The sequence below is a fragment of the Zea mays genome, chromosome 8, assembly GCF_902167145.1.
Source record: "Zea mays cultivar B73 chromosome 8, Zm-B73-REFERENCE-NAM-5.0, whole genome shotgun sequence".
Classification (NCBI taxonomy): domain Eukaryota; kingdom Viridiplantae; phylum Streptophyta; class Magnoliopsida; order Poales; family Poaceae; genus Zea; species Zea mays.
Genome location: NC_050103.1, coordinates 147,410,499 through 147,437,615, shown reverse-complemented (window position 1 = coordinate 147,437,615; position 27,117 = coordinate 147,410,499). Strand labels below are relative to the sequence as shown.

The 27,117-nt window shown below is 44.9% G+C and overlaps 2 pseudogenes; one reads left to right on the top strand and one right to left on the bottom strand.

The window, feature by feature from the left end:
* The first annotated feature begins 6,567 nt into the window (after positions 1-6,567).
* On the top strand, positions 6,568-7,499 carry LOC118473147 (uncharacterized; annotated as a pseudogene).
* Positions 7,500-18,160: 10,661 nt separating this feature from the next.
* On the bottom strand, positions 18,161-24,202 carry LOC118473146 (uncharacterized; annotated as a pseudogene).
* Positions 24,203-27,117: the final 2,915 nt, after the last annotated feature.

The window sequence follows — 27,117 nt, the reverse complement described above, 5'->3', positions numbered from 1 at the left end:
CACAAGCCGTGATTCCCTTTCTGCCCGGAGAGAGCTACTCCCCATTGACCACTACCTAGGTGGCCTAGCAGGACATCACTACGTAGCCTTTACAAAGATTCCCCGGGGCTGTAGCCACCCGTTAGGTTTCCTAAATGCACCGCACTCCTCCCCAAGGGGCGAACCCAAACTTGGCAGAGCGAGCCACATACACCGAGCCCCATTGACGGCACGACGGCTAAGTGATCTACACCCCGGATCTTCTAATTATTCAGCTAAGGGCATCCCATTCCACCCTCATGGTTGCACTGTTTTCCCGGGCGGCCATCCATAGAACAGGTCCTTACGGAGAGGCACTCGAGAAACCGCTCGAGCCCCCTTGAAGACCACAAGTATAACATCATCATAAGAAAGGGGAAAACAGCGTATCATAGATAATCTCATCATGTTCATTGATTAGGGTTAAGCAATAGCATAAAGCTAAACAATAATAGTCCAACCCAAATAGGTAAACAAGGACATGGATAACAAAAGCTAGTCAATCCTTAGGCATAAATGTGTAAAGCGGGAGGTGAATTAAATAATGAATAGGACAGAGATAGGTCAAAGGACACTTGCCTCCACCAACCGACTGCTGCTCAGGGGCTTCTCCTGCTAGTTCCTCGGGCTCTTCGACCGGATCGTTCTCTATGCGAGCGCAAACACACATACATCCACATATTTAATACAAAAGAACAGTACACCATACAATAGAATGCAGTAAGTAAACAGACGTTCCACGCGGGCTCGCAGTTACAGTTAAGAGAGAAAGGGAACAAGACAGTAGAGAAACGGTCACGTTACATGATTATAAATTAACCACTCGCTTAATGGAAGGAAATTTAATGTAGACACTATGTTTAGCGTAAAGTAAAGTCATGTTTCATGTCTAATCATTATAAGCAGGTGAAGATAAATAAAAAGGATTGTCGCGCGGCGAGACGCGCGACTTAGCACTCTAAAACGAATTAAGAAGTTAAGGACTCGTCGTCGCGGCACCATCAGTCGTTAGTCATGACACCATTACCAAACGTAACCAATGAAATCCACATAGCAAATATAGATGGAGCCTATGAGAGTATGGCTCAGAAAATGTGACTGAAGTTGAAGCAAAGATTGTTGGCAAAAGAGCTTCACATAAGAACTTTCTTCAACTCAGAGAATTATTTTATGATTAATACGGAGATTATCAGGTCAGAGATTTATACGAGAGTGGATATGAGGGGAACCAACCATGAGATCGAGACTGATAAGCTTTTAGAGACATAAAAGATCCCAAGATAACAACAACATCCATTAATCCACCTGGATATGTCGTTTAGAGATAAGTTGATAAAATGACGTCATGATCCTTAGAGAAAGAGTATGAGAATGATCAGAAATGAGAGATTTAGGCAAGATCAACATCTGATACTTGAGAACGGGTTATAGCAGATAACCAGATAACGGGGCAGATTCAATAGGGGATCCCGAGATTTCGATGATAAAGCCACAACATGATTCACGAGGAAAGAGAGTACTAGATCCAGGTGAAAAGAGAGGTAGGCAAACAGGATCGGCTAGGATGATCAATAGAAATGTTATAAAGTTTCGAGACAGGATCTATGGAAAGAAACATGGCCTTGATAGGGTTTGCGCAACTAGACACCAAACAACAATTTTTTTTGACATAACCACGTGCATAAGGGAGTTTCGGTTTGGCTAGCGATTAAGCAATGGGGGTCTACAAGTTGTGCAGGTGCAATTTCAAGGGGGAAACACACAATGGTCATAAAACACCAACACAAGCATGATTTTTTTTAAGAGGTTTCACTTGCTAAACTCAAGGTTGTTGGGGGGGTCTTTTCATGAGGAAACAAACAACATTTTTTTTGAGGCAAAATGGACTGAACAAATATCGTACCTTCTAGAAAGCAAGGCAAGAGAAACACATATCACGACCTAGTTAAGACATACCAATCCGACACAAGATAAAGCATTTCTTATAATTCCTAACATAGCAGTACATCACATTATTCAAAAGTTATTATTAGAATAAAGGTGAGAGCAGCATGTTGGTGCACAAGAGACAATTATAATGCGACAATCATGATGCATGCTCATTCTAGTCGTCTTCTCAGACCTAACTAATTTTTCGGGTGCTTCTACAGCATCCTTATTAATAGTAGTAGCCTTTATGGCCTATATATATAGCCACCTAGCTAACCATCTATTTCCTAAGGCTTCACGTCCTAGGTCTATCCTTATCGTCCTGACTGCTATCCAACTTGGTTTCTAGCAAGTTTTACTTTTAGAAAAGGTTGGTAATCATGACTTATTGACTTCTCTGTAATGGTATTCGCTCCGATACCAGCTGTGGCGGAACCGCCCGAATTATTCCAGCTTAAGTGCCCAAGTCGCACCCTTAAGGGCAGCAACACACTTAAACAGGAATAACCCGTCAGTCCCTCGGATCTAGTCCGATAAAGCCACTTACCAGGATCGAATACCACTAGCTCACTCGAAGGTGAGGCACAGAGAAATACAATAAAGCAGAATACCACAATTTTAATAAGTATCATTAGTGATTACATTATCGGAGTTTCAAAAATAATAACCATAAATTTTAATGCAGCGGAAATAACTAACGGAGAAAACCGAGTAACATGGCGAAGCCTGGCCACGCTACTCCTCCTGGTCCTCTCCTGCGGAAGCAATAACCCTCTCGACCATCTATCCCGGTGGCAGGGATGAAGGCCAAGTCACACCCGCAACCAATCATCCTAAGGAGTACCTGCAAAAATTGTGCCACAAGCAAGGCTGAGTATACTAATACTCAGCTAGACTTACCCGGTGTGAGGAGTCTACTCCTCTACCTCTAGACATGCAGCTGTTTGGCTGTGGGGTTTGGTTGCCAAAAGCACTAGCTGAGTTTCTAAATCAAGATTTTAACTTAGTCAAGTTAAGTGTGACTCTCTTAAGGCTAAAAATGTACTATCTATTCATACAAAGTAGCAAACATTTTAGCAATCAACATCTTATATCATCTCCGCATCATTCCACTTGTTACTCAATGTAGCAGCATGGATCAAGCAGTCTCATTAGCTGCGAGAAGCAGACGATTCGAATCGAGTTTTTATCCTTGCAAGGTAAACCTAAACACACGATATGTAGGGGCACTCCGTCCCCACACACATCAACCGTCCCCATCGATTCCCTGGCAACAGAACAGGGCTCACCGCCTTGGCGTACAATGCCCCACTGACCCCGACTGGCCGTCGTGCAGTGGCCGCACTTGTACCCACCATAACCGGAATGGGAGACCTCGTCTCAGGTCGCGTGAGGGGTAAAGTCTGCGGGCAGGTTCACTCAGGTACTAGGCTTACCGATTTACCATATTTCTCGGTATGTGTTTAGTACGTTCAAACGCTTGACTCACGGTACCACACCTTAATCCTTACTCAAATTTTATCCCGTGGACAACCAATCCCCATGGATTGTTGTCCACAACCAACATCAGTACGATATGAAAGTGGGTACAATCAATGGCCTGACCTCGCGCGAGTGCTAGAAAAATCACTCGTCTTCTACCGAGATCCTACTTAATAAAGCAGCTACTCGACCTAGCATACTAGTATTCATCTCAATAGGATTCCTGAGATCATGCAACTAGGGTTTCAAACAATTCCTACACTTAAGTGCACAATCAATCCTACAAGCATTAAGTGAAGTAAAATAGCATAATAACAGGTTATGCATAAAACCGGGGCTTGCCTTTAATTTGACACTTAGATAGTGTTTGCTGGGGGAGGGTACTCGCTCGGCGAGTATCCACTGGTTAAGTCCACCATCCTTCAGTACGTCCACCATCTGCATCTTGTGGGTGGCACCACATCACTGGCTCAATCATCATCTCACGGTCCTATATGAGGTGCAAGATGCATATGTATGAATATAATGAAAAGTTATCACAAGATATACAATACACGGTAGCGAACTAAACACCAAGTAGTAAGACACCGCAACGACTATACGCAAGCGCTAGCTATTCGTACGTTATCAGCGTTCATCATTAACACCAATAACAAGACGACCATATCTTATTTATTTACGCAACACAAATACGATATCACAGGTACACACATTTATTTAATTGCTACGACTTTGCATTAGTTCTATTGATCACACAAAAGCATCACAACACAAGTTTAACAGAGGACCGATGCATCAATGTCGATGGACTCATCTATCACAATCAACTATAGCAAGCAAGCACATTAATCATGGAACACATGTTAACTTAAGTTTAGCTATCACAAGTTTATGTCCGTTAAGTGCTAACTAAGCATTTTTAGCCAAAATGGTGAACTAAATATTCATTTGAGCACATGCAGATTTTTAGGACAGCAGCACAGCAGCTACTTGTTTTAATCGTATCTCTTCAAATATTAATCCAAAAATATCAAACTAGGACTTTCTGGAAAGCTTACAAGGTGAACTACAACTTTGGTATTTTCAACTCAAACTGATTCAACACTTATCAAGGTCAAAAAGTGCAATCACAGCAGCTCTGTCCAGATTTGGACAGATTCTGACTTGCAACTTCAAAAATTCACAACTACAGATTCAGACATCCAAACAAAGTGATTTTAGACTTTCTGGAAAGCTAATTAAATGTTCTACAAATTATTTATACACATCATTGGCTAGTTTAATATGTATCGAGAGTAAAATACACTATGAAGGCTGTGCTGTCCAGAACTGGACAGATTCAGTCTTCAGACTTTAAACATCCATAACTTAAGTTTCAGACCACTAAAAAGAGTGATCCAAGACTTTTTGGAAAGCTCAGCAAAAGTACTAAATAACTTTTATAATCACTAAGAAGTGATTCAATGTTTAACTAAATCAAACAACACAGTTTTCGAATCTATTCTGACGGTGGACAGAACACAGCAAGCAGTTTGTAAAATTCATAACTCTTAAACTATCAGTCCTATGGTTATGAAATTTTAACACAAGCAAGATCAGAAAAACATCTACAACTTTCTTATAACGACCATGAACAGATTGCAACATTAAATTGAACAAACAATTCAGTTTCTGAAATCTGTACAGAATTTGGACAGATTCAGTTACTGAATTTGTAAAAAGCATAACTCCTAAACTGTCAGACCTATGGCTGTCAAATTTTAACACCAGCAAGATAATAAGGTTATCTACCACTTTTCTATAGCACATATCTACAGAAAACACAATTTAGTTCATCAAACATACAGCACAACTAAAACAGCGCGCGCAGTCCAAAACAGAAATTAATAAATTTCAGCTCCTATACAATTCAAGAATTGCCATGTTCTAAAGACTTGAATTATTCTAACACTTTGACAATTGTTAGAGTTAAAATACCTAAGTGAGAACTAACAGGTAGACTTACTAATTCTTATACAAGTTATTTTGCGCACTAAAAGCACCATACTCAATTAACAATGCATTCTCTATAACAATCAATATCAAAGCGCTTTTCACCAATAGTTTGCATTTTAATTTAGACATCACCTGAGCACTACTACTTTTCATCACGACCATAAACATACGCATTTAGACCACAACATCATACGAGGACATATGCATACTAGTTTCTAGTTTTACATCTACAACTTCTTTACTAGTTATTTTCAGCCACTTAATCGGCATCGATTGAATTAAACCTCTAACTCGACAATTTGGGCACCACAAATTTCAGAATTCTACCTAGACATTTAGCGTCATATAGAGAGTCTACTAATTAACTTGCCACCACTTGAAGTACTGGAAACACCTACATATAACAATCACTCAACGCAATTGAATTCCTCTATTGAATTCCTCTATTTAACAAGCGTTGGCTAACACAGCATAAAAAATAGTAATTCATACACAAGTTCATATTTTTCTCAATCATAACACTATGAGACCAACAAAACTAGTTTCACCATTTTAGACATCTTAACTTAAAATATAGCTAAAAGTAATTCGATTAGTTTTCTTAACTACTTTTCTATATTAGGTCACGTAGCTCCCAATTAATCAACACACCATATTTCCTTTGACGCAACAGGTAGAGCACGTTTACTTGTTTCTAACAATCTTTGGGTATCAACAATTAATTGCCTTATGGTATTTATCCAACTCGAAAACATAGAGAAGGTGACGACTACTATGGCATGTCGTCACCTCATCTTAATCGCATAATAAATCTTAGCTTTACTGATCGAGTCTGCCGACTAACCGTTTAAACTAGTAAAACCTACCCTTCGCATCAAACAACACATCGCACATCTTCCTATCGAAACGTAAAAACATCCGAGTTCTTTTCTACTTCCTTTTTATTTCGCCACAAACTTCAATCCATACCAATACAATTTTTAAACACGCACCACATCGACCAATTTATACGAATCGACGACCACCAATCTCTAACTCGAAATCATGAGCACGACCATATTACGACCTACCGCCAAAACATTTCAACCGCATCTATATAATTTATTAATCGAGTCAATCGAGAGCGACATGGCTCACCATAAACAAACCCAATCAGCGTTTGCAAGAACGACGGTGATTCCGATTTGTGCATCGCTATGACATCGACGAGCGTTGAACGACTTGCCTTCTCCTCCACGCAAACACGGGGTTCCTCCCACAAAGAAAAACAAAACAGCACACATACACAATTAATCATATGAAAATAACGCCGATGCGGAATCGAACAAGGAGCGTCGTGGTCTCACCGGGGTGAACGACGATGATGTTGGGGCTGCGCAAAAAAAAAAAACAGCAAACACTCGACGAGCGTCGATGGCGTGCTGTTCACTGCGCAAAAACAGCAAACACCCGACGAGCGTCGATGGCGTGCTGTTCACTGCGCAGCAAAAAGCAGCGAGCCACGCGGAGACGTTGGGGCTGCTGCGCATTTTGTCGAGCGCCTAGCAAGCATCAACGGCGCAGGCGCAGCAGCACACACACAGGAAGGAAACCGAGTCACAAGGCATGGAGGGAATGCTCCGCGGCATCTGCTGCAGCGCGCCATGGGAGAGGGCTGCGCCTGCGAGGAGAGGCGGGGCGAGCTGCTGCTGTGTCCCGCCATGAGGGGGAGATGGAGCTCAGCTCCCTGTTTGCTGCACGCCGTGGACAGCAGGGGGAGGAAGAAGACCCGGCTGCTGTTGCGCGAGGGAGAACGAGTAAGGGAGAAGAAGGGGCGTCGGTATGGGGGATTTTTCTGGGCGTCCATGGGAGGGAGCTGCCGCGTCGCCATGGACAGGGAGGCAACGCCATGAGGAAACTCGAGCTCGAGCCATGGGGAAGGGAAGGGAGCTCGCTGGGGCATCTCCTGCGCCATGGGAGGAAGCAGGACGCCATGGCTGGGGGGGCGCGTGGAGCAGGGAGCCTGCTGCTCGCCTTCAGCAAGGGCGCCGAGTTGGGCTGGAAGCAGCCGAGGAGGGAGCTCGCCCGCGCCGTGAAGGAGAGCTCGGCGGCAAGGGTGCCTGGAGGAAGGAGCTCGCCGCAGGGAAGGCTGGCGCCATGGGAGCAGCTCGGCAGAGAGCTTCTCTGCGCCATGAGCAGGAGAGAAGAGGGAACCGGCTGGGAGAAATGGCGCCGGGGAGGAACGCAGGCAGGGCGTCGGGGCCTGGGCGTCCATGGCTGCAAGCCTTGCTCCCTGCTTGCTGCCGTGGGAGCCAGGGAGGAAGAAGGCAGGGGGATGCGTGCGTTGGCTGGAAGGAGGAGAGGGAGAAATGTTGTGGCGGCTAGGGGGGTAGATGCAATTTTCCAAATTGGCAAGGGGAGGCACTTCTATTTATAGCCATGTGAGGGCTAGGGTTTTTAGTGGGCCAAATGGGCTGGGCTGGATGTGGCCCAAACACGTACTCGGGCCGCGCTAATATTTCCCGGAATAAAAATGCTCGTGCGGAATTCGTCTGTACGCGGAACAGAGTGAAATAGAATTCGAACGAACGGACGACTACGCGATTAACTCGGTCGAGAGGTTGATTTGACTTTGCTCGAAAATAATTCCCTACGCGTGATTTGAAAATAAATCGTCTTAAGATTTGATCGGCTTTGGATTTTTAGCCGGAGAAGGCGAATCGTGATATTTTTAAAATTGCTGTCGATACGGGGTTCTGAATTTGGTTCGGACATGAGATATTTGGCTGAGTCGAGTAAGAAATAATTAGAGGACGACGTACTGAGTATTCCGTGTGAGAGTACGGAGTCGGATTAAGTTTTGGACATAGATCGAACATGGATCGAAGTTTCGAGGAATTAGATTCGGGCTCAGATCAGATAACAGTCGTCGAGAGTTTGATTTTAAAGAGCTTCAGTTGAGATTTATAATTCGAGAATGATCTTCGAGTCTGCATTAGTTCCGAGAATTAAAAGTTTTAACACGCTCCAAAATTGGCTGTTTCTCGCGATCGATTAACTCTGAATTCGGTGAACTTCCAAGAGAAAGCCTGATAAACAGAGATAGACACGATCGGGAAATAGAAATTTTTTTACCGAGCATCCGAGAGTAGGATTAATCTCCCGACATAACGCGAAATAGACACCTGGGGTGTCACAGCCTTCCCCCCTTAAACAGAATCTCGTCCCGAGATTCGAATGAGGATATTTAAGGGTGGAGAAGCATATAACTCCCAGACTGAAGATAGATGCAAATTCATGAGAGTGTATCTGACAAGATACTGAAGACAGATTTGGTTAGAATATCGCGACATATCGAGACAAAATGCAGCGATCATTCTGAGAGAATGTTCACAAAAGATAACACATCAGTATAGTCTCGTAATGGATCACGACTATTAACCGCGATACCAGCGCGTACCGAGCAGCTCAACCATGTGTGCACCATAGTAGGCTCTTGGTTTCGTCGCGGCACCATCAGTCGTTAGTCATGACACCATTACCAAACGTAACCAATGAAATCCACATAGCAAATATAGATGGAGCCTATGAGAGTATGGCTCAGAAAATGTGACTGAAGTTGAAGCAAAGATTGTTGGCAAAAGAGCTTCACATAAGAACTTTCTTCAACTCAGAGAATTATTTTATGATTAATACGGAGATTATCAGGTCAGAGATTTATACGAGAGTGGATATGAGGGGAACCAACCATGAGATCGAGACTGATAAGCTTTTAGAGACATAAAAGATCCCAAGATAACAACAACATCCATTAATCCACCTGGATATGTCGTTTAGAGATAAGTTGATAAAATGACGTCATGATCCTTAGAGAAAGAGTATGAGAATGATCAGAAATGAGAGATTTAGGCAAGATCAACATCTGATACTTGAGAACGGGTTATAGCAGATAACCAGATAACGGGGCAGATTCAATAGGGGATCCCGAGATTTCGATGATAAAGCCACAACATGATTCACGAGGAAAGAGATTACTAGATCCAGGTGAAAAGAGAGGTAGGCAAACAGGATCGGCTAGGATGATCAATAGAAATGTTATAAAGTTTCGAGACAGGATCTATGGAAAGAAACATGGCCTTGATAGGGTTTGCGCAACTAGACACCAAACAACAATTTTTTTTGACATAACCACGTGCATAAGGGAGTTTCGGTTTGGCTAGCGATTAAGCAATGGGGGTCTACAAGTTGTGCAGGTGCAATTTCAAGGGGGAAACACACAATGGTCATAAAACACCAACACAAGCATGATTTTTTTTAAGAGGTTTCACTTGCTAAACTCAAGGTTGTTGGGGGGGGGGTCTTTTCATGAGGAAACAAACAACATTTTTTTGAGGCAAAATGGACTGAACAAATATCGTACCTTCTAGAAAGCAAGGCAAGAGAAACACATATCACGACCTAGTTAAGACATACCAATCCGACACAAGATAAAGCATTTCTTATAATTCCTAACATAGCAGTACATCACATTATTCAAAAGTTATTATTAGAATAAAGGTGAGAGCAGCATGTTGGTGCACAAGAGACAATTATAATGCGACAATCATGATGCATGCTCATTCTAGTCGTCTTCTCAGACCTAACTAATTTTTCGGGTGCTTCTACAGCATCCTTATTAATAGTAGTAGCCTTTATGGCCTATATATATAGCCACCTAGCTAACCATCTATTTCCTAAGGCTTCACGTCCTAGGTCTATCCTTATCGTCCTGACTGCTATCCAACTTGGTTTCTAGCAAGTTTTACTTTTAGAAAAGGTTAGTAATCATGACTTATTGACTTCTCTGTAATGGTATTCGCTCTGATACCAGCTGTGGCGGAACCGCCCGAATTATTCCAGCTTAAGTGCCCAAGTCGCACCCTTGAGGGCAGCAACACACTTAAACAGGAATAACCCGTCAGTCCCTCGGATCTAGTCCGATAAAGCCACTTACCAGGATCGAATACCACTAGCTCACTCGAAGGTGAGGCACAGAGAAATACAATAAAGCAGAATACCACAATTTTAATAAGTAACATTAGTGATTACATTATCGGAGTTTCAAAAATAATAACCATAAATTTTAATCAGCGGAAATAACTAACGGAGAAAACCGAGTAACATGGCGAAGCCTGGCCACGCTACTCCTCCTAGTCCTCTCCTGCGGAAGCAATAACCCTCTCGACCATCTATCCCGGTGGCAGGGGTGAAGGCCAAGTCACACCCGCAACCAATCATCCTAAGGAGTACCTGCAAAAATTGTGCCACAAGCAAGGCTGAGTATACTAATACTCAGCTAGACTTACTGAGAGCACCTAGAGGGGGGGTGAATAGGTGATCCTGTAAACTTCAAAACTTAAGCCACAAAACTTTGATTAAGTGTTAGCACAGTTAATGCCAAGTGGATGGAGAGAAGATCTTGCACAATATGATAATCACAAGGAGTTCAACACAGAGAAGACACAGTAATTTATCCCGTGGTTCGGCCAAGTACAAAACTTGCCTACTCCACGTTGTGGCGTCCCAACGGACGGGAGTTGCACTCAACTCCTCTCAAGTGATCCAATGATCAACTTGAATACCACAGTGTTATGCTTTTCCTTTCAATATCCTGTTTGTGAGGAATCTCCACAACTTGGAGTCTCTCACCCTTACACTTGAGATTCACAAAGAAATACGGAGTAAGGGAGAGAAGCAACACACACAAATCCACAGCAAAATGCGCACACACACGGCCAAGAATCGAGCTCAAAAGACTATCTCAAAGTTCTCACTAGAACGGAGCTCGAATCACTTAGAATGACAAACAAATGCGCAAAGACTGAGTGTGGATGATCAAGAATGCTCTAAGGTTGCTTGGTGTCTCTTCCATGCGCCTAGGGGTCCCTTTTATAGCCCCAAGGCAGCTAGGAGCCGTTGAGAACAAATCTGGAAGGCCATCCTTGCCTTCTGTCGTCGGGCGCACCGGACAGTCCGGTGCACACCGGACACTGTCCGGTGCCCGATTTCCTTCCTAAAATGGCGCAGCTGCCCGTTGCCCGCCGGAGAGCCGTTGGCGCACCGGACATGTCCGGTGCACACCGGACAGTCCGGTGCCCCCTTCTAGCCGTTGGCTCGGCCACGTGTCACGCGCAGATCGCGCGGCCGACCGTTGGCCCGGCCGACCGTTGGCTCACCGGACAGTCCGGTGCACACCGGACAGTCCGGTGAATTATAGCCGTACGCCGTCAGCGAATTCCCGAGAGCGGCTACTTCGGCCGAGGCAGCCTGGCGCACCGGACACTGTCCGGTGCACCACCGGACAGTCCGGTGCCCCAGACCGAAACAGCCTCTTGGCTGTACACAGCCAACTCTTTTCTTTTCTTTTTCTTCCTGTTTCCAATACTTAGACAAGTATATTAGTACACAAAACCAATGTACTAAGACTTAGAAACATACCTTTGCTCTTGATTTTCACTTTATTCATCCATAAACATGAATTCACATTTAAGCACTTGTGTTGGTACTCAATCACCAAAATACTTAGAAATGGCCCAAGGGCACATTTCCCTTTCAATCTCCCCCTTTTTGGTGATTTATGCCAACACTACATAAAGCAACTAGAACAAGTGCAATATTACTTCAAATAAAAACTCAAATTTATTTTGATTCAATTTGGCATATATGGATCATCCTTTGCCACCACTTGGTTTGTTTTTGCAAATCAAACTCAAATCTCTATCTCTAAGTCAAACACACATGTTGAAGCATAAAGAGAGTCATTCCAAAGGAAAGATTACAAAAACTCCCCCTTTTTCCCATAATCAACACTTCTCCCCATAAGAGGCCAACTTTTGACAAAAGAGACAACAAAAGAGATTTGACAAACCAAAAGCTCTATTCTACTGTTTTCAAAATTTCTCAAGTGGTAGCTGATCCATTTATTGCTTTGGCCCTTATTTTCTCCCCCTTTGGCATCAAGCACCAAAACGGGATCAATCTTGGCCCAAGAACCCCATTGCCTCACCAAAATCTTCAATAAGAATACAAAGGCAATAAGAGTACATGAGATGAACTTGGAATAAGTTACCCTCTCATCGGAGTGCAGTGGAAGTCTTTCATGGTTCAAGTCCACCTTTTCCCTTTTAATTCTCCTTTGAGACTAAAACAAGCAAACTCAAGCATACGGTTAGTCTCAAAGGGTCAAGTTGTAACACATCTCCCCCTCAAACTGTGCATCACTTTGCAACGGACTTGTGAGATCCAGGGAGTGTTTGTACAACTTGAGCACCACAATAAGCAACAAAATGCAGAATGAACATGATCAAAGGCATAAACACATGTATGCTACAATTCAATCCAAGTTCCGCGAATCTAAGACATTTAGCTCACTACGCAGCCTGCAAAAGGTCTTCTCATCTAGAGGCTTGGTAAAGATATCGGCTAGCTGGTTCTCGGTGCTAACATGAAACACTTCGATATCTCCCTTTTGCTGGTGGTCTCTCAAAAAGTGATGCCGGATGTCTATGTGCTTTGTGCGGCTGTGTTCAACAGGATTTTCCGCCATGCGGATAGCACTCTCATTGTCACATAGGAGTGGGACTTTGCTCAGATTGTAGCCAAAGTCCCGGAGGGTTTGCCTCATCCAAAGTAGTTGCGCGCAACACTGTCCTGCTGCAACATACTCGGCCTCAGCGGTGGATAGGGCAACGGAGGTTTGTTTCTTAGAGTTCCACGACACCAGGGACCTTCCTAAGAATTGGCACGTCCCCGATGTACTCTTCCTATCGACCTTACATCCAGCATAGTCGGAATCTGAGTATCCAACCAGGTCAAAGGTAGACCCCTTTGGATACCAGAGCCCGAAGCAAGGCGTAGCAACCAAATATCTAAGAATTCGCTTCACCGCCACTAAGTGACACTCCTTAGGATCGGATTGAAATCTAGCACACATGCATACGCTAAGCATAATATCCGGTCTACTAGCACATAAGTAAAGTAAAGAACCTATCATTGACCGGTATGCTTTTTGATCAACGGACTTACCTCCTTTGTTGAGGTCGGTGTGTCCGTCGGTCCCCATCGGAGTCTTTGCGGGCTTGGCGTCCTTCATCCCAAACCGCTTTAGCAGATCTTGCGTGTACTTCGTTTGGGAGATGAAGGTGCCATCCTTGAGTTGCTTCACTTGGAACCCAAGGAAGTAGTTCAACTCGCCCATCATTGACATCTCGAATTTCTGCGTCATTACCCTGCTAAACTCTTCACAAGACTTTTGGTTAGTAGAACCAAATATTATGTCGTCGACATAAATTTGGCACACAAACAAATCACCATCACATGTCTTAGTGAACAGAGTTGGATCGGCTTTCCCAACCTTGAAAGCATTAGCAAGTAAAAAGTATCTAAGGCATTCATACCATGCTCTTGGGGCTTGCTTAAGTCCATAGAGCGCCTTAGAGAGCTTACACACGTGGTCGGGGTACCGTTCATCCTCGAAGCCAGGGGGTTGCTCCACGTACACCTCCTCCTTGATCGGCCCGTTGAGGAAAGCGCTCTTCACATCCATTTGGTACAACCTGAAAGAGTGGTGAGCGGCATATGCTAGCAAGATGCGAATTGACTCTAGCCTAGCCACAGGAGCAAATGTCTCCTCAAAGTCCAAACCTGCGACTTGGGCATAACCTTTTGCCACAAGTCGAGCCTTGTTTCTCGTCACCACCCCGTGCTCGTCCTGTTTGTTGCGGAACACCCACTTGGTTCCCACAACATTTTGCTTCGGACGAGGCATCAGCGTCCAAACTTCATTTCTCTTGAAGTTGTTGAGCTCCTCCTGCATGGCCAGCACCCAGTCCGGATCTAGCAAGGCCTCCTCTACCCTGAAAGGCTCAATAGAAGAGACAAAGGAGTAATGCTCACAAAAATTAACTAATCGAGATCGAGTAGTTACTCCCTTGCTAATATCACCCAGAATTTGATCGACGGGATGATTCCTTTGAATCATCGCTCGAACTTGGGTTGGAGGTGCCGGTTGTGCTTCTTCCTCCATTACATGATCATCTTGTGCTCCCCCTTGATCACACGTCTCCTTTTGATGAACCTGTTCATCGTCTTGAGTTGGGGGATGCACCGTTGTTGAGGAAGAAGGTTGATCTCGTTCATCTTGTTCCTGTGGCCGCACTTCTTCAATCGCCATGGTTCGTATAGCGGCCGTCGGAACATCTTCTTCATCTACATCATCACAATCAACAACTTGCTCTCTTGGAGAGCCATTAGTCTCATCAAATACAACGTCGCTAGAGACTTCAACCAAACCCGATGATTTGTTGAAGACTCTATACGCCTTTGTATTTGAGTCATAACCTAACAAAAACCCTTCTACAGCTTTGGGAGCAAACTTAGAATTTCTACCCTTCTTCACTAGAATGTAGCATTTGCTCCCAAATACACGAAAGTAAGATACATTGGGTTTGTTACCGGTTAGAAGCTCATACGACGTCTTCTTGAGGAGGCGATGAAGGTAGACCCTGTTGATGGCGTGGCAAGCCGTGTTCACGGCTTCCGACCAAAAACGCTCGGGGGTCTTGAACTCTCCAAGCATAGTCCTCGCCATGTCGATTAGCGTCCTGTTCTTCCTCTCTACCACACCATTTTGCTGTGGTGTATAGGGAGCGGAAAACTCGTGCTTGATCCCTTCCTCCTCAAGGAACTCCTCCACTTGAAGATTCTTGAACTCGGACCCGTTGTCGCTCCTTATCTTCTTCACCTTGAGCTCAAACTCATTTTGAGCTCTCCTGAGGAAGCGCTTGAGGGTCCTTTGGGTTTCAGACTTATCCTGCAAAAAGAACACCCAAGTGAAGCGGGAAAAGTCATCAACAATAACTAGACCATACTTACTTCCTCCTATGCTCAGATAGGCGACGGGTCCGAAGAGGTCCATATGCAGCAGCTCCAGGGGTCTTGAAGTGGTCATCACATTCTTGCTGTGATGTGCTCCTCCCACTTGTTTACCTGCTTGACAAGCTGCACAAGGTCTATCTTTTTCGAATTGCACGTTAGTCAAACCTATCACGTGTTCTCCCTTTAGAAGCTTGTGAAGGTTCTTCATCCCCACATGTGCTAAGCGGCGATGCCACAGCCAGCCCATGCTAGTCTTAGCTATTAAGCATGCATCTAGACCGGCCTCTTCTTTTGCAAAATCAACTAAATAAAGTTTGTCGTCTAATACACCCTTAAAAGCTAGTGAACCATCACTTCTTCTAAAGACAGACACATCTACATTTGTAAATAGACAGTTATACCCCATGTTGCATAATTGACTAACAGATAGCAAATTATAACCAAGAGACTCAACTAAAAACACATTAGAGATAGAGTGCTCATTAGAAATTGCAATTTTACCTAACCCTTTTATCTTGCCTTGATTCCCATCACCGAATATAATTGAATCTTGGGAATCCTTATTCTTGACGTAGGAGGTGAACATTTTCTTCTCCCCCGTCATATGGTTTGTGCATCCGCTGTCGATAATCCAGCTTGAACCCCCGGATGCATAAACCTGCAAGGCAAATTTAGGCTTGGGACTTAGGTACCCAACTCTTGTTGGGTCCTACAAGGTTAGTGCAAATATCCTTAGGGACCCAAATGCAAGTTTTGTCTCCCTTGCATTTTGCCCCTAACTTCCTAGCAACTATCTTCCTATCCTTTCTACAAATAGCAAAGGAAGCATTTAAAGCACAATAAATTGTAGAAGGTTCATTTACTACTTTCCTAGGAGCATGAATAGTATTCTTTCTAGGCACGTGATGAATAGCATTTCTCCTAGTCATACTTCTACCATGCATATAGGAAGAACTAGAAGCAGTCATGGCATAAGAATCATAAGCATGTGAATCAAAAGCATCATAACTTCTAAAAGCATTTCTAGAATTTTTCCTATCATGATACAAAAAGGCATGGTTCTTTTTAGCACTAGTAGCCATAGGGGCCTTCCCTTTCTCCTTAGCGGGAATGGGAGCCTTATGGCTTGTTAAGTTCTTGGCTTCCCTTTTGAAGCCAAGTCCATCCTTAATTGAGGGGTGTCTATCAATCGTGTAGGCATCCCTTGCAAATTTTAGTTTATTGAAATCATTCTTGCTAGTCTTAAGTTGGGTATTAAGACTAGCCAATTCCTCAGTTAGTTTGGAAATTGAAACTAAATGATCACTACAGGCATCAACATCGAAATCTTTACACCTAGTGCAAATCTTAACATGTTCTACACAAGATGTTGATTTACTAGATTTTTCTAGTTTAGCATTTAAATCATCATTTATGCTCTTTAAACTAGCAATTGAATCATGACATGTAGACAACTCATAAGAAAGCATTTCATTTCTCTTAATCTCTAATGCAAGTGATTTTTGTGCTTCTACAAACTTGTCATGTTCTTCATACAACAAATCCTCTTGCTTTTCTAAAAGCACATTCTTATCATTCAAGGCATCAATCAATTCATTGATTTTGTCTATCTTAGATCTATCTAAGCCCTTGAATAAGCATGAATAGTCTATGTCATCATCATCACTAGACTCATTATCACTAGAAGAAGCATAAGTGGAGTCTCGAGTACTCACCTTCTTCTCCCTTGCCATAAGGCATGTGTGACGCTCGTTGGGGAAGAGGGATGACTTGTTGAAGGCGGTGGCGGCGAGTCCTTCATTGTCGGAGTCGGAGGAGCAATCTGAATCCCACTCCTTTCCGATGTGTGCCTCGCCCTTGGCCTTCTTGTAATTCTTCTTCTTTTCCCTCTTGTTCCCCTGTTCCTGGTCACTATCGTTATCGGGGCAGTTAGCGATAAAATGACCAATCTTACCGCACTTGAAGCATGAGCGCTTCCCCTTTGTCTTGGTCTTGCTTGGCTGCCCCTTGTGACCTTTTAGCACCGTCTTGAAGCGTTTGATGATGAGAGCCATCTCTTCATCATTAAGTCCGGCCGCCTCAATTTGTGCCACCTTGCTAGGTAGCGCCTCCTTGCTTCTTGTTGCCTTGAGAGCAAGGGGTTGATGCTCGTTGATCGGTCCATTCAAGGCGTCGTCCACGTATCTTGCCTCCTTGATGCGCCTTGTCTTCTTCTTCTTCCCATCTTTGCGCTTGTGGCCCGAGCCAGAGTCGTTGGATTTGTCATCTTTTGGCTCGTTGACGAAGGACTCCTTTTCCTTGTCGTTGATCACGATTCCCTTCCCCTTAGGATCCATCTCTTCGGGCGATTAGTCCCTTTCTTGAAGAGAACGGCTCTGATACCAATTGAGAGCACCTAGAGGGGGGGGGTGAATAGGTGATCTTGTAAACTTCAAAACTTAAGCCACAAAACTTTGATTAAGTGTTAGCACAGTTAATGCCAAGTGGATGGAGAGAAGATCTTGCACAATATGATAATCACAAGGAGTTCAACACAGAGAAGACACAGTAATTTATCCTGTGGTTCGGCCAAGTACAAAACTTGCCTACTCCACGTTGTGGCGTCCCAACGGACGGGAGTTGCACTCAACTCCTCTCAAGTGATCCAATGATCAACTTGAATACCACAGTGTTATGCTTTTCCTTTCAATATCCTGTTTGTGAGGAATCTCCACAACTTGGAGTCTCTCACCCTTACACTTGAGATTCACAAAGAAATACGGAGTAAGGGAGAGAAGCAACACACACAAATCCACAGCAAAATGCGCACACACACGGCCAAGAATCGAGCTCAAAAGACTATCTCAAAGTTCTCACTAGAACGGAGCTCGAATCACTTAGAATGACAAACAAATGCGCAAAGACTGAGTGTGGATGATCAAGAATGCTCTAAGGTTGCTTGGTGTCTCTTCCATGCGCCTAGGGGTCCCTTTTATAGCCCCAAGGCAGCTAGGAGCCGTTGAGAACAAATCTGGAAGGCCATCCTTGCCTTCTGTCGTCGGGCGCACCGGACAGTCCGGTGCACACCGGACACTGTCCGGTGCCCGATTTCCTTCCTAAAATGGCGCAGCTGCCCGTTGCCCGCCAGAGAGCCGTTGGCGCACCGGACATGTCCGGTGCACACCGGACATGTCCGGTGCACACCGGACAGTCCGATGCCCCCTTCTAGCCGTTGGCTCGGCCACGTGTCACGCGCAGATCGCGCGGCCGACCGTTGGCCCGGCCGACCGTTGGCTCACCGGACAGTCCGGTGCACACCGGACAGTCCGGTGAATTATAGTCGTACGCCGTCAGCGAATTCCCGAGAGCGGCTACTTCGGCCGAGGCAGCCTGGCGCACCGGACACTGTCCGGTGCACCACCGGACACTGTCCGGTGCACCACCGGACACTGTCCGGTGCACCACCGGACAGTCCGGTGCCCCAGACCGAAACAGCCTCTTGGCTGTACACAGCCAACTCTTTTCTTTTCTTTTTCTTCCTGTTTCCAATACTTAGACAAGTATATTAGTACACAAAACCAATGTACTAAGACTTAGAAACATACCTTTGCTCTTGATTTTCACTTTATTCATCCATAAACATGAATTCACATTTAAGCACTTGTGTTGGTACTCAATCACCAAAATACTTAGAAATGGCCCAAGGGCACATTTCCCTTTCACTTACCCGGTGTGAGGAGTCTACTCCTCTACCTCTAGACATGCAGCTGTTTGGCTGTGGGGTTTGGTTGCCAAAAGCACTAGCTGAGTTTCTAAATCAAGATTTTAACTTAGTCAAGTTAAGTGTGACTCTCTTAAGGCTAAAAATGTACTATCTATTCATACAAAGTAGCAAACATTTTAGCAATCAACATCTTATATCATCTCCGCATCATTCCACTTGTTACTCAATGTAGCAGCATGGATCAAGCAGTCTCATTAGCTGCGAGAAGCAGACGATTCGAATCGAGTTTTTATCCTTGCAAGGTAAACCTAAACACACGATATGTAGGGGCACTCCGTCCCCACACACATCAACCGTCCCCATCGATTCCCTGGCAACAGAACAGGGCTCACCGCCTTGGCGTACAATGCCCCACTGACCCCGACTGGCCGCCGTGCAGTGGCCGCACTTGTACCCACCATAACCGGAATGGGAGACCTCGTCTCAGGTCGCGTGAGGGGTAAAGTCTGCGGGCAGGTTCACTCAGGTACTAGGCTTACCGATTTACCATATTTCTCGGTATGTGTTTAGTACGTTCAAACGCTTGACTCACGGTACCACACCTTAATCCTTACTCAAATTTTATCCCGTGGACAACCAATCCCCATGGATTGTTGTCCACAACCAACATCAGTACGATATGAAAGTGGGTACAATCAATGGCCTGACCTCGCGCGAGTGCTAGAAAAATCACTCGTCTTCTACCGAGATCCTACTTAATAAAGCAGCTACTCGACCTAGCATACTAGTATTCATCTCAATAGGATTCCTGAGATCATGCAACTAGGGTTTCAAACAATTCCTACACTTAAGTGCACAATCAATCCTACAAGCATTAAGTGAAGTAAAATAGCATAATAACAGGTTATGCATAAAACCGGGGCTTGCCTTTAATTTGACACTTAGATAGTGTTTGCTGGGGGAGGGTACTCGCTCGGCGAGTATCCACTGGTTAAGTCCACCATCCTTCAGTACGTCCACCATCTGCATCTTGTGGGTGGCACCACATCACTGGCTCAATCATCATCTCACGGTCCTATATGAGGTGCAAGATGCATATGTATGAATATAATGAAAAGTTATCACAAGATATACAATACACGGTAGCGAACTAAACACCAAGTAGTAAGACACCGCAACAACTATACGCAAGCGCTAGCTATTCGTACGTTATCAGCGTTCATCATTAACACCAATAACAAGACGACCATATCTTATTTATTTACGCAACACAAATACGATATCACAGGTACACGCATTTATTTAATTGCTACGACTTTGCATTAGTTCTATTGATCACACAAAAGCATCACAACACAAGTTTAACAGAGGACCGATGCATCAATGTCGATGGACTCATCTATCACAATCAACTATAGCAAGCAAGCACATTAATCATGGAACACATGTTAACTTAAGTTTAGCTATCACAAGTTTATGTCCGTTAAGTGCTAACTAAGCATTTTTAGCCAAAATGGTGAACTAAATATTCATTTGAGCACATGCAGATTTTTAGGACAGCAGCACAGCAGCTACTTGTTTTAATCATATCTCTTCAAATATTAATCCAAAAATATCAAACTAGGACTTTCTGGAAAGCTTACAAGGTGAACTACAACTTTGGTATTTTCAACTCAAACTGATTCAACACTTATCAAGGTCAAAAAGTGCAATCACAGCAGCTCTGTCCAGATTTGGACAGATTCTGACTTGCAACTTCAAAAATTCACAACTACAGATTCAGACATCCAAACAAAGTGATTTTAGACTTTCTGGAAAGCTAATTAAATGTTCTACAAATTATTTATACACATCATTGGCTAGTTTAATATGTATCGAGAGTAAAATACACTATGAAGGCTGTGCTGTCCAGAACTGGACAGATTCAGTCTTCAGACTTTAAACATCCATAACTTAAGTTTCAGACCACTAAAAAGAGTGATCCAAGACTTTTTGGAAAGCTCAGCAAAAGTACTAAATAACTTTTATAATCACTAAGAAGTGATTCAATGTTTAACTAAATCAAACAACACAGTTTTCGAATCTATTCTGACGGTGGACAGAACACAGCAAGCAGTTTGTAAAATTCATAACTCTTAAACTATCAGTCCTATGGTTATGAAATTTTAACACAAGCAAGATCAGAAAAGCATCTACAACTTTCTTATAACGACCATGAACAGATTGCAACATTAAATTGAACAAACAATACAGTTTCTGAAATCTGTACAGAATTTGGACAGATCTAGTTACTGAATTTGTAAAAAGCATAACTCCTAAACTGTCAGACCTATGGCTGTCAAATTTTAACACCAGCAAGATAATAAGGTTATCTACCACTTTTCTATAGCACATATCTACAGAAAACACAATTTAGTTCATCAAACATACAGCACAACTAAAACACCGCGCGCAGTCCAAAACAGAAATTAATAAATTTCAGCTCCTATACAATTCAAGAATTGCCATGTTCTAAAGACTTGAATTATTCTAACACTTTGACAATTGTTAGAGTTAAAATACCTAAGTGAGAACTAACAGGTAGACTTACTAATTCTTATACAAGTTATTTTGCGTACTAAAAGCACCATACTCAATTAACAATGCATTCTCTATAACAATCAATATCAAAGCGCTTTTCACCAATAGTTTGCATTTTAATTTAGACATCACCTGAGCACTACTACTTTTCATCACGACCATAAACATACGCATTTAGACCACAACATCATACGAGGACATATGCATACTAGTTTCTAGTTTTACATCTACAACTTCTTTACTAGTTATTTTCAGCCACTTAATCGGCATCGATTGAATTAAACCTCTAACTCGACAATTTGGGCACCACAAATTTCAGAATTCTACCTAGACATTTAGCGTCATATAGAGAGTCTACTAATTAACTTGCCACCACTTGAAGTACTGGAAACACCTACATATAACAATCACTCAACGCAATTGAATTCCTCTATTGAATTCCTCTATTTAACAAGTGTTGGCTAACACAGCATAAAAAATAGTAATTCATACACAAGTTCATATTTTTCTCAATCATAACACTATGAGACCAACAAAACTAGTTTCACCATTTTAGACATCTTAACTTAAAATATAGCTAAAAGTAATTCGATTAGTTTTCTTAACTACTTTTCTATATTAGGTCACGTAGCTCCCAATTAATCAACACACCATATTTCCTTTGACGCAACAGGTAGAGCACGTTTACTTGTTTCTAACAATCTTTGGGTATCAACAATTAATTGCCTTATGGTATTTATCCAACTCGAAAACATAGAGAAGGTGACGACTACTATGGCATGTCGTCACCTCATCTTAATCGCATAATAAATCTTAGCTTTACTGATCGAGTCTGCCGACTAACCGTTTAAACTAGTAAAACCTACCCTTCGCATCAAACAACACATCGCACATCTTCCTATCGAAACGTAAAAACATCCGAGTTCTTTTCTACTTCCTTTTTATTTCGCCACAAACTTCAATCCATACCAATACAATTTTTAAACACGCACCACATCGACCAATTTATACGAATCGACGACCACCAATCTCTAACTCGAAATCATGAGCACGACCATATTACGACCTACCGCCAAAACATTTCAACCGCATCTATATAATTTATTAATCGAGTCAATCGAGAGCGACATGGCTCACCATAAACAAACCCAATCAGCGTTTGCAAGAACGACGGTGATTCCGATTTGTGCATCGCTATGACATCGACGAGCGTTGAACGACTTGCCTTCTCCTCCACGCAAACACGGGGTTCCTCCCACAAAGAAAAACAAAACAGCACACATACACAATTAATCATATGAAAATAACGCCGATGCGGAATCGAACAAGGAGCGTCGTGGTCTCACCGGGGTGAACGACGATGATGTTGGGGCTGCGCAAAAAAAAAACAGCAAACACTCGACGAGCGTCGATGGCGTGCTGTTCACTGCGCAAAAACAGCAAACACCCGACGAGCGTCGATGGCGTGCTGTTCACTGCGCAGCAAAAAGCAGCGAGCCACGCGGAGACGTTGGGGCTGCTGCGCATTTTGTCGAGCGCCTAGCAAGCATCAACGGCGCAGGCGCAGCAGCACACACACAGGAAGGAAACCGAGTCACAAGGCATGGAGGGAATGCTCCGCGGCATCTGCTGCAGCGCGCCATGGGAGAGGGCTGCGCCTGCGAGGAGAGGCGGGGCGAGCTGCTGCTGTGTCCCGCCATGAGGGGGAGATGGAGCTCAGCTCCCTGTTTGCTGCACGCCGTGGACAGCAGGGGGAGGAAGAAGACCCGGCTGCTGTTGCGCGAGGGAGAACGAGTAAGGGAGAAGAAGGGGCGTCGGTATGGGGGATTTTTCTGGGCGTCCATGGGAGGGAGCTGCTGCGTCGCCATGGACAGGGAGGCAGCGCCATGAGGAAACTCGAGCTCGAGCCATGGGGAAGGGAAGGGAGCTCGCTGGGGCATCTCCTGCGCCATGGGAGGAAGCAGGACGCCATGGCTGGGGGGCGCGTGGAGCAGGGAGCCTGCTGCTCGCCTTCAGCAAGGGCGCCGAGTTGGGCTGGAAGCAGCCGAGGAGGGAGCTCGCCCGCGCCGTGAAGGAGAGCTCGGCGGCAAGGGTGCCTGGAGGAAGGAGCTCACCGCAGGGAAGGCTGGCGCCATGGGAGCAGCTCGGCAGAGAGCTTCTCTGCGCCATGAGCAGGAGAGAAGAGGGAACCGGCTGGGAGAAATGGCGCCGGGGAGGAACGCAGGCAGGGCGTCGGGGCCTGGGCGTCCATGGCTGCAAGCCTTGCTCCCTGCTTGCTGCCGTGGGAGCCAGGGAGGAAGAAGGCAGGGGGATGCGTGCGTTGGCTGGAAGGAGAGGGAGAAATGTTGTGGCGGCTAGGGGGGTAGATGCAATTTTCCAAATTGGCAAGGGGAGGCACTTCTATTTATAGCCATGTGAGGGCTAGGGTTTTTAGTGGGCCAAATGGGCTGGGCTGGATGTGGCCCAAACACGTACTCGGGCCGCGCTAATATTTCCCGGAATAAAAATGCTCGTGCGGAATTCGTCTGTACGCGGAACAGAGTGAAATAGAATTCGAACGAACGGACGACTACGCGATTAACTCGGTCGAGAGGTTGATTTGACTTTGCTCGAAAATAATTCCCTACGCGTGATTTGAAAATAAATCGTCTTAAGATTTGATCGGCTTTGGATTTTTAGCCGGAGAAGGCGAATCGTGATATTTTTAAAATTGTTGTCGATACGGGGTTCTGAATTTGGTTCGGACATGAGATATTTGGCTGAGTCGAGTAAGAAATAATTAGAGGACGACGTACTGAGTATTCCGTGTGAGAGTACGGAGTCGGATTAAGTTTTGGACATAGATCGAACATGGATCGAAGTTTCGAGGAATTAGATTCGGGCTCAGATCAGATAACAGTCGTCGAGAGTTTGATTTTAAAGAGCTTCAGATGAGATTTATAATTCGAGAATGATCTTCGAGTCTGCATTAGTTCCGAGAATTAAAAGTTTTAACACGCTCCAAAATTGACTGTTTCTCGCGATCGATTAACTCTGAATTCGGTGAACTTCCAAGAGAAAGCCTGATAAACAGAGATAGACACGATCGGGAAATAGAAATTTTTTTACCGAGCATCCGAGAGTAGGATTAATCTCCCGACATAACGCGAAATAGACACCTGGGGTGTCACAACCATACAATAGAATGCAGTAAGTAAACAGACGTTCCACGCGGGCTCGCAGTTACAGTTAAGAGAGAAAGGGAACAAGACAGTCGAGAAACGGTCACGTTACATGATTATAAATTAACCACTCGCTTAATAGAAGGAAATTTAATGTAGACACTATGTTTAGCGTAAAGTAAAGTCATGTTTCATGTCTAATCATTATAAGCAGGTGAAGATAAATAAAAAGGATTGTCGCGCGGCGAGACGCGCGACTTAGCACTCTAAAACGAATTAAGAAGTTAACGACTCGTCGCGCGACCGAGCACGCAACGAGACACTTCGCCTTAGTTATGAGGAGACGTTAAGCGTCGCGCGACGAAGCGCACTACGGCATACGTCGACTAAACTGAGTCCAAAGTGGAACGTCGCGTGAATACGCGCGCGGCGTTACACCTTAAACAACCTGAAATTAAAATGGATCGTCGCGCGACGAAGTGCACGGCGCAACACATAGATAGAACCTGAAACCGCGCGACGCAGCATGCTAACTAACGGAGTTTGACATTAACTACCAACCAAAAATAATCACAGCGAGCGCGGGTTGCGCACGCGGGAACGCGCTAGCGGCAAACGGGGAGCGCGAGGCCACGCCGAGGGCCAGGACGACGCGCGCAGGGGGTCGAGGCCGCGCCGGGGGCCGGAGGCCGCGCCGGGGGCCGCGCCGGCGAGCAGGGGCGGGCGGGATCGCCGCCGCGGGCCGGGAAGGGGCGGGAGGCGCCACCGCGGGGCCGGGCAGGGGCAGGGGAGCGCCGCCGCGGGCCGGCAGGGGGCGGGCGAGGGCCGCCGCGAGCCGGGGAGAGGCGGGCGGGCGAGCGCCGCCGCGCGGGGGGGGAGGGGCGGGCGAGCGTCGCCGCGCGGGCCGGGGGGAAAACGCCGCCGCGGGGCCGGGCAGGGGTGGGGGGCGCCGCCGCGCGCGGGGGGACGGGGGAGCGCCGCCGATGGGGCGGGGGCGGGGTCGCCGCCGCGGCAGCGGGGCGGGCGGGGCCGGCCGCGCCGCCGGCGAGCGGGGGAAGGGCAGGGGCGCGCGCGAGCAGGAAAAAAAAGGGGCGCGCGGGGGAGGAAGAAGAGGAGGGAGAGAGAGAGGAGGGGAGAAGGGGAGGGGAGCTCACCTCGGGGTCCAAAATCCGGTGATCGCCGTCTCCAAATCCTAGGGCACCACGGGGAGAGAGAGGTGAAAGAGGGAGAGGGGAGGTTGTTGCGCGGGAGATCCAAATGAGAGAGAGAGAGAGGAGGGGGCGCATGGGGGGGTGTGGGCGCCAGGGGCGCGCAGGGCCAGGCCGGACCGGGCCGGGCTGGGCCGGGCCACTTCGCGGATCGAAAACCCACGACGTGCACGACCACTAAACGGAATTAAATCGCGAATCGAAATCCGGAACGGAACGAGACGAACACTCAACATCAGGCAAAGAAATGTGCCTCAGCATGATTCAACACCCATGATACTTAGGTTTATACATGACACGGACACCTGTCGCTATACTGGTTTGAAATTGGGAAGAAGGAGCAAAACGGGGAAAGAGAAAAGAGAGTAACACCCGAATTTGGTGAGAGAAAAGAAGAAAAAATTCTACCCCAAATTCAGGGCGTTACACACCAGATGGTAGATACCGACTTCTAGCAATGAATCTACATGAGTACGATAAATACATGAGCCGCATGAAAGCAAATTGTTGACATACACATACCACAACTAGATTATACATCTTATGTGAAAGAAAGATGTTTGTTTAACCATTTCTAAGCTAGTGATAAACTATATTAAAAAAAACTTTATTGGTCAGGGTCATATCTTTTCTTATTCTAATTAATGATGTTCACAAAGTAAGGAAGTTGGTTCTTATTAATTATATGTAATATCATTATGCATGTGTATTAGGACTGTAATGTTCATTTTTCATAAACATTATACCAAGAAGAATTAGTCTGGATTCTAAGCAAGTTTTTCAATCTTATATCTAAAGGAAGCTTCTATATCAAAAATCTCTTACAAGTCTAGACTATATAGGATGTGTGACATAAGTGGCAACAATATGATTAAGCATGTACACATGTAATTGGCTAATTAAAATTTTCATACAACATAACTAATTATCATTCCAAAGGTTCAGAATCGAGTCTACTAATATTTACATGAAATTACCACCTCTTTTAATCTTTCTACGAGAGACGATACATATTTTCTTTTTTCTTCTAGCATATATATATATAACATAATATTATCAACCATACTTAGGAATTGCATTTCTGTATGGAACTTTTTCTAGGTTCTAAAGATATAATATTGATACCGGCCAGTTGTCCGTGCTTTGC